General features: G+C 46.0%; 1 protein-coding gene and 1 long non-coding RNA gene across 6 annotated transcripts in view; one reads left to right on the forward strand and one right to left on the reverse strand.

The window, feature by feature from the left end:
• Positions 1-17,092, reverse strand: part of grik5 (glutamate receptor, ionotropic, kainate 5) — an 82,349-nt gene that overhangs the window by 38,612 nt on the left and 26,645 nt on the right. The gene's annotated exons all lie outside the window — the stretch shown is intronic.
• LOC133161342 (uncharacterized) lies at positions 1,214-12,586 on the forward strand. Of its 2 annotated transcripts, XR_009716070.1 has the most exons (3): positions 1,214-1,353; positions 12,000-12,250; positions 12,345-12,586. It is a non-coding gene; the product is annotated as an uncharacterized LOC133161342 (long non-coding RNA). The 2 variants fall into 2 exon arrangements; XR_009716069.1 differs by having other exon boundaries at positions 12,000-12,586.

Raw genomic sequence — 17,092 nt, forward strand, 5'->3', positions numbered from 1 at the left:
GACCACTGGCAAAGAGACCTAGGATTTTGTTGTTTGTGGCCAAGGATATCTCAGGGGGTTCGCAAAAAAAAATTATTCATGATATGTTTCCCTTGTGGAATGGCTGGAAATGTGGGGAAAAAAATACTGCAAGAAAAAGAAAAACAATGAAAATACCCAAAAGTCAATAAATGGCGTGGTCGAGGGATATTTCAAGAAGGGGGGGGGGGGGATCAGTCACGTGCGGGTTCCCCTCTAGCTCTGCCACTGTACAAGACTCCGGTGTATTTTTGCCGTCAGCGCAGGATCGAGTAGAACCAATGACAACGCTGCTGATGCACTACAAGAATTGGTTGGCTTGCTTCCCCTTATGTGGAAACAGCAATGTGTGAAGGGACGGTGGGTGGGGGCTCAAGTGGTTTAATCACTATTAGGATGCTCCCCACTCGCCCTGCACTCGCCTTGTGACTTTTCTTTGATGAGTTGAAACATTTGAAAGGGGCTTCAAGAAAGGTGGCTGGATCACATCACGTTACATCACGTTATGATTACATTGTGTTGTTACAAAAGGACAGCGAGAAAAAAAGAAAAAAGAAGAAGAGGAAATGGTGGGTCTTGTCGCAGCGGATGTGGAATATTTTCTTGGGGGGAGGGGAAAAGCCTTGTTTCAGGATATTACACGACAGTATTACTTTCTGCTTTCTTTGCACTTGTCCCCCCACCCCATGCCAACCCCCCGCAAACGCGGATGCTGCCATGCGAGAATTTTTTTTTCCCCTTCTACTTCTTTTGAACTGCCTCTCCTGAGGTTTCAGTGCCTTTTTTTTTTTCTTCTGAGGAACGCACTTGTGAGGGTCTTCTTGGAGAGCCTCGTGTTTCTGTTGTGAGACGAAGAAGCGTACGTTCCTTTTCGTGCAATTGGCATACTTTTGTATTGTAAGCAGGTGTTGTTTTACTTAAAGGCAAGTGGGGCAGCATCAATGTGTGGGGGGCTATCTGCATTTTTTTTTATATTAATGAAGACTGGATGCGGTTGTCTTTTATTTTGAGGTAACACAACGGAATGGTCAGCATGCCTGCAGACCGGGTTCTCATGGCTTTGGTTGGGTAACGCCTTCGCCTGGGAGGGCCGCTCGGCATCAACGAGCGCACAGAATCCCGTTTGGTTGGAAGGTTGGCCGTAGCAGGGAGCGGCTTTGTCTTCTTGCAGCCGCGGACGGACGTCTCCACAAGCACACACAGATTGCGCACCCAATGACTCACATGACATTTGGTTCGTCTCTCCTTGTCACGCTGTTGCTGCTGTGGCAACAGATTCGAGGGTGACGGATGGAGGCGGTGGCGCCGATGGTGGAGGGGAAGCTGCTGGCGCAGGTAAAACAGACTTTGAATTACATCACAAAAAGAGTCACTTCATCCCATTTGAGGGGATTCTGATGCTCTGCTAATGATCATATTACACACACCACCAGAAATCGTTTTTGTGGTCTTATTGTCCACAAAGAGAGCGAACAATTTTGCACGTGTCACCAACCTTGTCATGAAGAGAGACGGAAGTGAACTGAGCAAGTCGGACCACCCCTTGTTGCTAAGAAACCAGTTTGAAGCAAATGACTCAAAGTTTCGGGGGGCTTCATTTCCGACGGTGGCACCACGATGCGTCGCCCACGCAAAGTGAAAGGCAGCAAAGCGTCCCTGACATGGCTCACCACCTGCGCCGCCGACGACAGCATTTGCAGTGGGAACTTTGCAAGAAGCCAAAGAATAAACAGGCCCATCTTGACGAAATTGTGTTTGTATTAGTGCTGACTGAGAACTGAGAGCAAGGCTCGCTCGCTCGTTGCGCTGCGCTCTCATCTATTCTAATTTGCCGGCGTGCTCATTTCGGCTTTGTTTTCAGCCCGCCGCGAGCGAGAGACAAATCCATCCTGACTATGCCGGCGAAAGACAAATCCATCCCGACTGCGCGGCGAAGTCGGCACAATAAGTAGGACGAGACGTCGACGCGTTGTGTCGCGGAGCGGCGGCTGTGACGGCGCCGCCTGCTGCTAATTAGCCACGTATTAATGCGGAGCGCCCCGACAGCCTTTTAACATCAACTCTTACATGCTGTTGATTGGAGGAGGAAGCCGGTGGCTGATGCGGGGGGGGGGTCGCACACAAGCGTATGCAACAAATGAAGCCTTTAATCGGCCTCGTGTTGGATTTAGGTGACTTTGCCGGCTCTACGGAATTCTTTGACACATTCCGTCGATTGGCTTTTTTGTGCAACTTCAATTGCTTTAATTGAAGCGATCAGATGTTAGATTTGCAAAAGCGAGACTTTTTGTCGCTAAATGTTTATCCCTTCTCATCCCCTCGGCTGATGCGACAACTTTTTGCTTTTCGCTTCATTTAGGCGCTAAAAGCGCTAAAAAGCTTAATAAAACCAATTTAGAGAAATCAAGGCAACATTGTAATTATCTGGTTTAATTCATTTTTTTAACAGTCCGGGCATTATTGGCGGGATTGCACCTCGGGCTAAGTGTGGAATTTTACTTTCGATGCTGTTGCAAAAATAGCAGAGAACTTTTGTGTTCAAAATCAGTCTGGAGAAGCTTTGTAGTCTGGAACCCTTAAGTCAGTAAGTCAGACGTGCTGACAGTTTTGGTGTCAGAGCACATGGGGGGGGGGGTCACAACTCTTGCACACATAATTACAATTTGATACAAGTCTGTTAACTATGTAACAAAAATATACAGGACTGTTCAGTTTACGATGTCAATCCGTTCCAACGCGGTGACGTAAACCGAATTTCGGTGTAAGTCGGAACAGTAATAAAATGAAACAGTACTGTAATATAAAAAAGAGAAAAGAATTCCTTAACTTTATTCCTGTGATTGGCTTTTACACTGGAAGGGGCGTTGCAAGAGCAAGATTACGCAACAGTCCAAAATGGCGTATGCCATGTGAGTGGGTAACGCCGTCTTTCCTGGTCCACAGGCTCTCTCGCAGTGTATTCTTCCGCCGTGCGCACCAACTAGTCCCTGCGGGTTTAGAATCTTACAACGCTTTCACGACGCTTACGACGCAAAACTGCTGAGGTCAAAAAAAGGCTTTAAATACCGTATTGACCCGAATATAAGACGGCCCTGATTATAAGATGACACCCTCTTTTTCAAGACTCAAGTTTGAAAAAAGATCTCTTACTTTATTTTATTTCTTACCGCTATTTTTTATTTTTCTTCTTCGTGCTACCGCTATTTATTTATTTTTTCTTCGTGACAGGGGTTCGCTTTGGCCTGGGGAGTTAAGTTCAGCATTCGCTTTAAAGATATCTGGCGCCATGTAGCGTTGTGAATGGGTATAATGTCTAGACCCCGAAAATAAAACAACCCCCACTTTTTAGGTCTCATTTCAATGCAAAAAACACCGTCTTATATTCAGGCCAATACGGTATATGAGACGTGTGTCGTAAACATGAAACAGCATAAGTCGAAACCGTCGTAAACCAAGGACCCCCTGTATTTGGGTGTGCATGCGCACTCTCTAGACACCAGCTCAGTGGCCTAGTGGTAGAGTGTTCGCCCTGAGACTGGAAGGTTGTGGGTTCAAACCCAGGCCGGGTCATACCAAAGACTATAAAAATGGTACCCGTTGCCTCCCTGCTTGGCACTCAGCATTAAGGGTTGGAATTGGGGGGTTAGATCACCAAATGATTCCCGAGCGCGGCACCGCTGCAGCCCACTGCTCCCCTCTCCCCCAGGGGATGGATCAAAATCATACGGGGATGCGTTAAATGCAGAGGACAAATTTCACCACACCCAGATGTGTGTGTGACGATCATTGGGACTTTAACTTTAACTTTAACAACATTAGGTACACTTATAACTGCAAGGGTTCAAATATAGGTGCACGCAATCGGTGATCATTGAAATCGGCAAAGAGATTGACCAACAGGCAACCGATTGGCGCCCGTCTCGTATAACCGATTGCTATTCCATCGCCGTCAGGCGTTGCGGCTGATATGCAGTTCATGACCTTGGTGTGCCGCCATCTTTTCTCCAGCACACTTTATTTTTAGACGTGTAGTTTGTCACACTGCCGGAGGAGGCCGCGCAGCGGGAAATGACTTTTCTGCCTCTGCTAAGGCAAAATGATTTCATCAGTGTGAACGGGGCTTTTTCAATTGAACTGCCGAGCCGCAATAACTGTAGCAAACACTAAACGATAAAAAGAAGGGGGGAAAAAAGCCCCGCCTCTAAACGGCGGTATTTTATTATGCTAATCCCAAGGCGGTGTATATCTCCCAGCCGGGCTGCTTTAGATTGCAATTGTATATATTGGATTAAAAGTTGAATTCGCAGCCGTTTATGGGAATTCAATTCACCGGCAACAGTTTGTCCACTGCTGACTGGAGTCGTTCAAGTAGCGCCACTTGAAACCAGATCAAATTAGTCTCGTAATTACATTTTTTCACGAGACGGGAGTGCTAATGATCGATATCGCTCCAAATTTCATCCCCGTCGTTGAGACGGTGCAAAGAAATGGCCGGACGTTGCTAAAATTGGCTTGTGGAGACGTTGCGCTAATGAAGCTGAAAAAGGCTGAGTGCAGAGGGCACGAGGCGAGGAGAGCAGTGAAATGCGCAAAAGACGGCTGCTCAATACTTCGGCATCTACCACCCCCATTATTTTCCGTCCTTCCTTTACGTGACAAACAAGGCACGAGTTGAATTTGACTACAACATGCTTGCAGTTTAGCAAAATTAGATTTTGGGGGAGAGACGCCTAGCAACACGACTTTTGTGACTTTTTTTATTTTAGTTTACCGTTGACTGTTAAACTATTTCTAAACATTTAAAACACCATCACATTTACTAGAAGCTCTTATCAAAATTTCATCATACGCATTAAAAGTAGAAATTAGCTGACGGGAGGCCTCCCGCTAAGAGTAAATGAAATGTGTCAATAAACAGCCTCTTTTTATGCTCGAGTGTCCATTGATTTTTGACACTGCGGTCCGTCATTTTTCCCGTGACGGGACTCGGCTCAAGGTCGACGAGCGGCGAGAGGCGGCGAGTGTCTCAACAACATCAAAAGTGTCACCTGTGAGAAATGATAAATCATTTCGGCGCCCTCTGGAACCGAATCGTATTATCGGGTCAAATTTTAATGTCCGATTGGCACGTTCCCCTCGCCTAACGGCAGATCAGTTATTAAAATTTCTATCCGCGGCTTTTTGCTCACGAGGCTCGCTGTCGGGTTATTCGGAGCCGATCCCGGGTCGGGTTTCACCCTGGACTGATCGCAGTCCACACGGTGGTTGATGACGTCGTGATGATGAGGTGCCCAAGGCAGATTAGCTGCCACAACACGATGGCTTCAGTGTTACTATTGAATCCCAAATATGTAGTAGTGGGTGACAATTATAAGGCGCTTTTCATGGTTGTGATAAAATTGTATTTTATGCAGGTGGACCTCTGAAACAGAGTGTGCATCTCCACAAATGTGCGTGACACTGAATGGCTTCATTGGGCCCCTCGCCATTCTTTTCTACGCTGAAGTGGTTCGCGCTCTATGCTAATAGACGCTAGCATATGCTAAGAGCTGCTACAGCCATATTCTAATGCAGAATTAGCATTTGATTTGCTCTGCTGTTGGGTAAACGAGTGGCCCTGGCTGAACAAGCGCATGCATAATAGCACGTCACGTGAGGCCGAGCGCCACTTCATCCAGAAAATGAGGAAAATGAGCGCATCTCGCATTAGCATAGCTCGTTCGGCTTTGACGCCGCCTGGGTTAGGTTTAGTTTAATTGCTATTTGTCAGGAACAGTCACCTTTATGTATTCCGCCGGCAGACCTTTTTCTTTTTTTAAACAACTTTTTTTAATCCATAATGAATTCATTAAGATGACCAGATATGTACATGCAAAACAGAACATACAATGTGATTTCATGCAAATGACCATGAAATTATGGACTATATAAATCACTGAATGCCTGCGAGCAGAATAGGATGTGACACGATGGCGTTTACAGTATGCGCCATTAATAAAACACATTGTGCGCACACTGTATAAAATAATGAAATTGTTGGCACGTCTCCAATAAACCCAGACGGGGTTTTATATGGCATGACTAATACAAAAACCTGTGTGTTGACAAGATTATAAGACGATTTACATGTTAATGTAGACAACAGGTTAAATATAAACGACGTCGTGAAGGATACAAAAGACAGTTGAACTCTTTTATCATATTCATGCTAAAATAGTAACTGATTTAACCCTAAACCTTGAAAATGCAGCCTGTCAAGCTTGGCTATCTTTCACTCTGCCCGATTTACTCTCGCCCCACCCCGCCGCTTGCTCAGGTGAGTTATTGACATCGTACGTACGCGCGCACGTACGCACACGTTGTAGTCTTGCGTTGCTGTGGCTGTCAAAGAAGCATACTCTGCGTACACACGTGATGTGATGGAAGTCAAGACAGGAAGAGACGAGATGTTTTGGGCTCCAAACACCGGCGGGGTGCCAGTCTTGATGACGGAAAGCGATGGGAAATGACAAGCGAAATGTCAAGAGAGCAGAGACAAACAACGGGGTGCGCTAATATATCCAGTCGGAGCAAATGCCGGTGTTGTGCTTGATTTGGTTCCCCCGTGAGATTTTGTTTCCCCTGCCGCGGGAGCGCGCACGCCTTATTTGGAAAGCGAAAAACCGATGTCGTACGGCGTCGTACGGCTTCAGCACTACGTTGTTTTCAATAAAAACATGAAGAACTCACGTTTGCGTCAGTCAATTTTAATTTTTATAAAGGATTATTCTCATTTGATGTCTTTAAATTCATCCGCGTTCTGTCATTGAAGCGGGGTGCGTTCAAAGACCAGTCGTACAGACGAAATACTCAATAATTCACCAAAAAGCAACAATATAATTACGTGAGCTCTTTGCATAAACCTCAATGCAAAGAAACTCCTCTTTTTGGGTACAGGCTACAAGGAGTATATATTACAAAGGAGACTTTAGTCTTAATTGTGATCATCATTCATCCATCCATCCATTTTATTTTATTACTCAGGTATTTTCAAAGCAAATTAATATTGTTGCATTTATTAATTTGCTTTAACATGACAGCGCAATATAATTAAAAGCTGACACGATAGCAATGTCAAACGTGTTCATTTAAGAAAAAGCCACACACGTTTTGTGATCAAATCTTTCATAACGAGAAGGATTTGAGTGAATTGATTTGGATGAATAATTGAGAAGAAAGTTCAGTTCTGAAGGCTCCTTTTGTCCCAAGCAAAGTGACAGATGGTGGGGAGGGGGGATAAAAATTGTAACAAGAACTCTATAAAAAATGTCAAGTCGTGAGTATATGTTTACCCCCCCCCCCCTTTTTTTTTTATTTTGAGAACGGTGAGTGCTGGACTCCAGCAGTTTTTCTTCTGTCTTCCTGGGGGTCCTTTCAGGTTGTGTGGAAAATTTGAACAGGTTCCCTCATTCCTAGGCCAAATTACAGGGGGGGAACAAATCCTCACAGCTGCCCCGTGAGAATATGTTCCCCCCCCTTATTTTGAGAACGGTGAGTGCTGGACTCCAGCAATTTATTTTCTGTCTTCCTGGGGGTCTGTTCAGGTTGTGTGCCAAATTTGAACAGGTTCCCTCATTCCTAGGCCAAATTACAGGGGGGGAACAAATCCTCACAGCTGCCCCGTGAGAATATGTTCCCCCCCCTTATTTTGAGAACCGTGAGTGCTGGACTCCAGCAATTTTTTTTCAGTCTTCCTGGGGGTCCTTTCAGGTTGTGTGGAAAATTTGAACAGGTTCCTTCATTCCTAGGCCAAATTACAGGGGGGGAACAAATCCTCACAGCTGCCCTGTGAGAATATGTTCCCCCCCCCTTATTTTGAGAACGGTGAGTGCTGGACTCCAGCAATTTTTTTTCTGCCTTCCTGGGGGTCCTTTCAGGTTATGTGGAAAATTTGAACAGGTTCCTTCATTCCTAGGCCAAATTACAGGGGGGGAACAAATCCTCACAGCTGCCCTGTGAGAATATGTTCCCCCCCCTTATTTTGAGAACGGTGAGTGCTGGACTCCAGCAATTTTTTTTCTGCCTTCCTGGGGGTCCTTTCAGGTTATGTGGAAAATTTGAACAGGTTCCTTCATTCCTAGGCCAAATTACAGGGGGGGGGAACAAATCCTCACAGCTGCCCTGTGAGAATATGTTCCCCCCCCTTATTTTGAGAACGGTGAGTGCTGGACTCCAGCAATTTTTTTTCTGCCTTCCTGGGGGTCCTTTCAGGTTATGTGGAAAATTTGAACAGGTTCCTTCATTCCTAGGCCAAATTACAGGGGGGGAACAAATCCTCACAGCTGCCCTGTGAGAATATGTTCCCCCCCTTTATTTTGAGAACGGTGAGTGCTGGATTCCAGCAATTTTTTTTCTGCCTTCCTGGGGGTCCTTTCAGGTTATGTGGAAAATTTGAACAGGTTCCTTCATTCCTAGGCCAAATTACAGGGGGGGAACAAATCCTCACAGCTGCCCTGTGAGAATATGAACCCCCCCCTTATTTTGAGAACCGTGAGTGCTGGACTCCAACTTGTGCTGTGTTTGTGGGGAAGCTACACATGACACAGACAACAGATGGGTAATTATGTCAGGTCTTGTTAACTAATGCATGTGATGATTAAGAAATATATTGAATTACACATTCGTTGTAAATTATTGTAAATGTGCTGCATTGTATGATCTTGCTTTTTTCTTTGTTTACCAGATTCAGTGTGACGAGTGTTGCAGGTGGTTCCATCTTGTATGTGTCGGGGAGCCTCCAACCGAAGGCTCTTTTTTGTGTACAGCATGTACAGAAATTAAATGCTAAATATTTGAAGCTTGCTTGAAGACCATTTTGCTTTTTTTTAATTAAAATTTGTATTTTTTCCATTTTATTTTATTATTTAAAAAAAAACTTTTTTTTTTCTTAATAAAGTTCAAAGTTATAATTTTTGATGTATGTTATGTGATTAAGAAACAAAGTTGTTTGACCAAAATAAGGCCAAAAAAATTGATAAAGTGCAGTAATAATGGTATCACTGCACAAATCATCAGAAAAAAACGGCTGGAGTCCAGCACTCACCGTTCTCAAAATAAGGGGGGGGAACATATTCTCACAGGGCAGCTGTGAGGATTTGTTCCCCCCCTGTAATTTGGCCTAGGAATGAGGGAACCTGTTCAAATTTGGCACACAACCTGAACAGACCCCCAGGAAGACAGAAAAAAAATTGCTGGAGTCCAGCACTCACCGTTCTCAAAATAAGGGGGGGGAACATATTCTCACAGGGCAGCTGTGAGGATTTGTTCCCCCCCTGTAATTTGGCCTAGGAATGAAGGAACCTGTTCAAATTTTCCACATAACCTGAAAGGACCCCCAGGAAGGCAGAAAAAAAATTGCTGGAGTCCAGCACTCACCGTTCTCAAAATAAGGGGGGGGAACATATTCTCACAGGGCAGCTGTGAGGATTTGTTCCCCCCCTGTAATTTGGCCTAGGAATGAAGGAACCTGTTCAAATTTTCCACACAACCTGAAAGGACCCCCAGGAAGACTGAAAAAAAATTGCTGGAGTCCAGCACTCACGGTTCTCAAAATAAGGGGGGGGGAACATATTCTCACGGGGCAGCTGTGAGGATTTGTTCCCCCCCTGTAATTTGGCCTAGGAATGAGGGAACCTGTTCAAATTTGGCACACAACCTGAACAGACCCCCAGGAAGACAGAAAATAAATTGCTGGAGTCCAGCACTCACCGTTCTCAAAATAAGGGGGGGGAACATATTCTCACGGGGCAGCTGTGAGGATTTGTTCCCCCCCTGTAATTTGGCCTAGGAATGAGGGAACCTGTTCAAATTTTCCACACAACCTGAAAGGACCCCCAGGAAGACAGAAGAAAAACTGCTGGAGTCCAGCACTCACCGTTCTCAAAATAAAAAAAAAAGGGGGGGGGGGGTAAACATATACTCACGACTTGACATTTTTTATAGAGTTCTTGTTACAATTTTTATCCCCCCTCCCCACCATCTGTCACTTTGCTTGGGACAAAAGGAGCCTTCAGAACTGAACTTTCTTCTCAATTATTCATCCAAATCAATTCACTCAAATCATTCTCGTTATGAAAGATTTGATCACAAAACGTGTGTGGCTTTTTCTTAAATGAACACGTTTGACATTGCTATCGTGTCAGCTTTTAATTATATTGCGCTGTCATGTTAAAGCAAATTAATAAATGCAACAATATTAATTTGCTTTGAAAATACCTGAGTAATAAAATAAAATGGATGGATGGATGAATGATGATCACAATTAAGACTTAAGTCTCCTTTGTAAACCCAAAAAGAGGAGTTTCTTTGCATCGAGGTTTATGCAAAGAGCTCACATAATTATATTGTTGCTTTTTGGTGAATGAATGAGTATTCCGTCTGTACGACTGGTCTTTGAACGCACCCCGCTTCAATGGCAAAACGCGGATGAATTTAAAGACATCAAATGAGAATAATCCCTTATAAAAATTAAAATTGACTGACGCAAACGTGAGTTCTTCATGTTTTTTATTGAAAACAACGTAGTGCTGACGCCGTACGACGCCGTACGACATCGGTTTTTGCTTTCCAAAAAGGCGTGCGCGCTCCCGCGGCAGGGGGAACAAAATCTCACGGGGGAACCAAATCAAGCACAACACCGGCCCGATGGAGCGAGTGTGGGAGTGCGGCGGCTGGAGGACTCTGTGAGGGGAGGCGGAAAATAGAGTAAGTGCACCGGGAAGAGAAGGAGAGAATAGCGAGTGGGTGGCAAAGAGGATAATGCTATATATAATGACACACACCGGTTCGGGAATAGATCAGAGTGATTACCTAACGGCTCGCGTCGGCAAACACCGCCGCAGCCACCTGCTGACTGGAAGCGCACGCACGCATATGGCAAAACATATTCCCTTGGGGGGGGCGAAACACACATGCAAGGCCCGCCAATCTTCATGCTAACGCGGGTAATGCGCCACTAAAGGGCTTCGTCGGTCTGGGCCGCCGTGATAACGGCGAGCAAACAACACGCCGGCAACAACAAACACTTGAAAACGTCTGGCTTGCATCAAAGATGGCCGCTAATCAAGTCAAAACACACTCGCACGTAGACCCGGCGCCGCGGATGCCACACTTTGCTCCTCGGATGCTTTTGTCCACTTGTTGGCGCGAATTTTACTGACGCAGATGAAGAAAGCGCGGCTCTGTTTGTGTTGCAGCCTTGCGCCACACAGCAACATAATACAATACCAAACAAAATCAGCTGCTTGGGGGTTTTATGCATTTCCCATTTTTATGCATTTCCCATTATGGGTTTGCATTAGCATTAATATAGTGGGCTAAAGGCAGCTTTTAAATCTAGATTCTCATTCACTTTCCTCATTACTATCCTTTAACAGTAGTCAGAAGTTGGATATAAGCGGAATGCCGCGCACTTGTGCTACATTATTGATGGCTCGCAATCTGGAGGGAGTGGTCTTCACGCACGCAGACAAGATGTTTGGTCAAGCTATAACCATCTGATGATGACTTATTGGAAGTTTCTCGCTGCCATGTTCAGCACACGCACACACATACACACGCACGCACACACACACACACAGCCAGTTGCATTCAACCTGCACAGTGGAGGAAAGAAAAGAGAAGGTCACTAAAGAGCCCTAAAATGGCCACTTCAAACCAAAATGGCCGTCTTTTGGGTTTTTCTTTGTTTTCTGCATCTACCTATCATCATGTTGAGTAAAATTGTAAAATTGCAACATCTGAAAATAAAGATTGTGTGCCAAAAACTGAGGCAGGAAATGGAAAGGATTGACCAAAATTGGCACAGACAAAGAGGGAGAGTGCAGGTGGTGGCATGGATGCAACGAAAACAAAACAACAACATGAAAATTCAAATGTAACCCCGCTCTATTATGGTGTCTTTGAATTTAGCAGTTGAGCGGCTTTAAAATGTTGCGTTGCAGGGAGAAGGCGGCTTTGAAATATGGAGGAGGAAAAAAGACGTCCGGCCCCCGTCTGCCATGAGACCATCTGGTGTCTGGGAAAAACTGGTCCCAGGGCAGCCACCTGCCATCAGCAATTCATACGGACACCAGACACATCCACCCAGACGCCTGTTGAAACACACACCGGAAATCCCAAACAGCCTGCGCAAATATTCCCTGCAATTTGCAAGCTCTCGAGATCTGTGTGTCCTCCACAGACAAACGTTTCGGTACGGCGAATGTCGACAAATATTTCAAACCTCCCTTAACAGATTGTTTGGCGAGCGTGCAAATATGTCGTTAGCCGAGCCGTCGCTTTTTCAGGGAGTCGATTCAAAAGTTGCCGTGGAAGAAGCGTCGAGTTTGTCGTGCAGATTTGCCGCCATGCTCGGACGGCAAGCAATGACATGATGCCATAATCTGAATATTCTTTTGGGTGTCCTGTAAGAGGTCAGGGATTCCGTTTTAGGCAAGTCGCACAAGCTCAGATTGAATTTCTTCAAATCAAACAAATGTGGCCTTTACACGATTACTGGATTCTTGCAATATTCTTTCCTCAAACCCAATGATGTTTTTTGTTTTTTTGCCACCAGCACTTCCAACTCCATCAAAAACCCTCTTCAAAAGAGAGGATGAGAACTAAGTCAACGCAACTCGTTTTTCTTGTCACTAGCTCGATATCAACTCCAGATGACGTCTGTGGAACAGCCGCTTGTTATATCATATTGACGTGTGGCAACGATGCTTTGGAGAATCATATTTGAAAATGCATATTAAGTCACACAAGTCTTGATTAAAGAGCCAGTTAGCAACTACGCGGTGCGCCAGTTTTGCGAGGGACTTTTGTGACAAAACGAAGAAGCATCATATGAAACAACATCAAAAAGTAGAATGGAAAAAACACAAGTCTCTAAAGAACTCAACATAGTAAGCTAATTAAGAAAATATAGGTTCCAAAGGAAGTCATGATTCAAACTTAAGCAGGAAGAGACGCTCCCAGACGGTTCGGTCCCGAAGTTGCTTTGACTGGCGGCGCGTTCTGGCACCGTTTCCTCCCAGTCTGAGGAAGACAGCGCCGGCTCGATGGGAATGTTAAAGTCGGTGCAGGAGCCGCTCTGCTCCACTCTCCTAAATTACCGGCCAACGGGGCAATTCGATTCTGCTCCTCACTTGATGCGGAGCAGAGTCGAGCCACTCTAGTGGGAGAAGGGCGGGCGCGAGGCCTGGGTGCTCCTCGCCAGCTGTTTTGCGCCCTGCATTCAAGTATTCATGCAACCTGCTGCCAGGGAGCGGAAGCAGTGCACACCATCGCAAACAGGCTCCAGCAAATTAAGCTCACGCTTGAACAAAACGGGTGCACAATGAGAAGAAGACGGTGCATGTTTGGGGAACGCTGAACCGTGTCATTGGGGCTGTGCTGATTAGGGAACGCAACCAGGGGATTAAACATCAGTCATGAAGCAGCATGTGCCTAGTTTGGAACGAACCGTTGGGAGCAAACTAAAGTTGGGCTTTCAACAAAGTGTTTGGCCTTTACAAACAAGGTTTAGGGCTTTCAATCAGCCTTTCCAGATCAGGTCGCAACCAAAGGTTTCAAGTAGGTATCGCGAAAGAGACGGAGGAGGAAGTCAAATGGTTGGCGTGAGACGGAGAAGAGCAACAGGGGGGATGGATGATGATGACGCCAGAGGCCAAGGGAGCGAGCGAGAGCATCAGCGACCTGGCAGGCAAGATGGCTGCAGGGGGGACCAAGCCCCCCCTCTACCAAATATGGTCATCAGCTCTGTCCTACTTTCTCAAATGGGCTGAAGGCGCAGCTCGTATGATACAGGAAGAGCCATCTACGGTTGGGGGGATCGCATCTATTTTTTGTGTGTGTGTGTGTGTGTTTGTGCGTGTGTGTGTTTGTGCGTACGCGTGTGTTTGTGTGTGTGTGTGAGAGTCTAAAACAAGAGATAGAAGCCAGGCTACACTTTTGTTCTCCAAGTGCCACCAAATAAGAACTTGCCTTGAGTTTAGCTCGTCGGTGTGGAGTAGCAAAACACAATACGCAAATCCATGTGGAGACTGTAATACATCACATTTAATGGGAATGAAAGAAATCGCTCTGATTGGCCTTGACTGAACTGGTCTGTGAATACCCCCACAACAGCGCAGCCCTCCACCTTGCAGATCCCACCTCCGCACTGAGCCCGTAAAGCATTCTGCCGCCAACAAAGGTTGGGAAATCCTCAAAATCGGGGGGCCAGCTAGACTTAAACGGTGACGAAATGCTTCCCGTTGGCTCTGAGAAAACAAACGGGAGGTTGTCATCTCGGCAGGACTGCAGCAGAAAGCAGCACCGCCACCTATCTAACTAATTTATTCCAGATGTCCTTCACAGGTCCCAGTTGCTATGCCCGTTGCCATGACTGTCCAGCGCCTCGCACCGGACTCCATTCCCGCCTGAATGATGCCATTAAAAGAGATGCGCTGCTTCAGAACAAGGGAGCCTCTCTCGCTGTCGCTCTCGTGACATGAGCAGCATAACAAGCACATGCCTTCCCGGAGCCACATTTCCCGCAGCCGCACTGTACTCGGCTACGGCTTGAAAGATGCACGTCGGCCCGGTGAATGAGACGAGTCTGAACGTGACCTAATGCTCGGCTGCCTTTGCGCCGGCACGTGTACACGGACACATGAAAGGAGGTGTCGAGGAAAAGGACTGCCTTCACAATGAACCAACTGAATTTCCATTCAAAATACTGGAGACCAGAATCCTGTAATATGGCGCAACAGTGACTTTTGCAATAACTGGTAAACTGATGAAAAGATGCAAAAACTGGTCAGAGGCACTGTCACCGAAGGTGCCGACGAAATTTCTGGCAAGTAAATATGCAAACTCGGGTCTTCTTCATATTGTATGTCGGGGCTATCAGGTAAAGTGGTGGGAGATTAGGCCGCTATCATTAGATAGGTCGTTAATTGTTGCTATTGCTTTCCTCATCTGTGGCACGCTTTCCACAGATCCAATCCACAGTTCAATCCACATTGTCGCACAAGTTAGGAAAAGTCCCCCTATTACGTGAGCCCAGTTAAGATAGTATAAGACCACGCAAAAAAGTGCAGTGAAAAAGTGTTACGTTGAGTTGTACATGTCACATCAATGGCATAAGACCTTTTGAAACAATGTACCTTGGTCTCAATATCACATCTCAACAGGCTAGTGGCTAGTATAGACATTTTCTAGCCACTGAATGCAAGCCCACGCACGCCATAACCGCAGACTATAAACGCCGGCGCGCCAAAGGAGCGCTTGTTTTATGGTACATAAATGGAGACGTGATTTGCATCAAAAGCAGAAGCTTTTAAAACAGCAAGCAAGATAGCTTAGCATAGAGCAGGGGTCACCAACCTTTCTTAAACCGAGAGCTATACTTCCTGGGTACTGATTAAGGCAAAAGGCTACCAGTTTGACACACCAATTTGCTCAATTTGGCTTTCACTATGTGTTGTTATTGTCATTTCCAGTTCACATGTAAGTGTGATTTTAACAAGACTTGCAAGAATACAGTCAAACCTTGGTTTTTGACCACAATCCGTTCCAGAAGATGGTTCGAGAAGCTAATCGGTCGAATTCCGAATCTATTTTTCCCATTACAAATAATGGAAAAAATTTTAATCGGTTTCAAGACAGAACCCCTTTTTTCAGCATTTTTTCATTTGTGCATATTTGTCCGATTGCGCAAGTGCAGCGCACCGCCGAACGCGCAACTGTAGCGCGTCGCCGACCGCGCAACTGCACCGCGCTGGTCGCATTGTTGTGACAGAGCCGTGGCTGAAATTTAGACGATATTTTTAAAGTTCTAATGTACTTTCCAAAATTTAAATGGACCTCAGTGCGCAAGGAGCTTCATTTGGTCCGATCGCGCAACCGCAACGCGCCAGGCGCTCACTGTCGCATTGCTTTAAGAGCGTCTTTGTGTTTTAGGATGGCTTTACTGCTCCCACTTGCTTTCTTTGGAGGCGTGATTAGGGGTTAATACAATCCTCCAAGTAACGAAAATACAATAACAACAAAGTCAGTCGGCATCCGGGCCGCGCAGTCGGGTTTTCTCGGGTCCTCCGGGCTCATCTCGCGAGGTTCGACATCCGAATTTTGTTCGACAACCGAGGCAAAAAAATCTTGAATTTTTTGTTCGAATTCCGATTTGTTCGAGAACTGGGACGTTCGAAAACCGAGGTTTGACTGTAGAATAAATAGATGCAGATCACTGACAAGTGCCGCTATTTGAGCTAATTTTAGAACAGTCCTGCGGGCGACTCATGCGGTCATCACGGGCGACCTGGTGACCGCGGGCACCGTGTTGGTGACGCCTGGCATAGGGGGTAGTCATTATAGCAGGGTTGGCCAATTCGGGTCCTCGAGGGCCGGTGTCCTGCATGTTTTATCGGTCTCCCTGCTGCAACACCCCTGATTCAAATGATCAGGATTGTTATCCAGCTTCTGCAGACCTTGCTAATTATCTGACCATTTGAATCAGGTGTGTTGCAACAGGGTGACATAGAAAACATGCAGGACACCGGCCCTCGAGGACCAGAATTTCCCACCCCTGCATTACGTATACGCTAGCGTTCAAGCTGGTAAAGCTTGAATGACAACAAACCCCAAAATGGCGGACTCAAAACGAGGCCTGCCGGCTCACCGCCTTTGGTTAATATTCAGCTACGACGACGCGGGCCAACGATTCCACGGCAGCAGCGAAGCCATGTATGAAAGCGTAGCCAGTGCGCTGGCGTCCTTCGCCACCTTTTTAAGCAGCCGCGCTTTCACCTCCAATCCCATCGCCAGGCGAAAATGCAAGTCATCCCGGGAAAGACGTTTCCATTTCGGCGGGGAGATAGTGTGCGGATTTGATCTGTAGCTCCCGGAAGTGTCCAATGAATCGGTATCGCATAAAGATGAAAAGAATATTAAATCAAAGAAAAAGCCAAGTATGATCTCACGGCCCGATTCAGCTATTTGATGGCAACGCATTATAGCATCCAACTTTGGGGTATGGAGAGCTACTTCTCATTTAATACACAAATTT

The sequence above is a fragment of the Syngnathus typhle genome, linkage group LG10, assembly GCF_033458585.1.
Source record: "Syngnathus typhle isolate RoL2023-S1 ecotype Sweden linkage group LG10, RoL_Styp_1.0, whole genome shotgun sequence".
NCBI lineage: Eukaryota > Metazoa > Chordata > Actinopteri > Syngnathiformes > Syngnathidae > Syngnathus > Syngnathus typhle.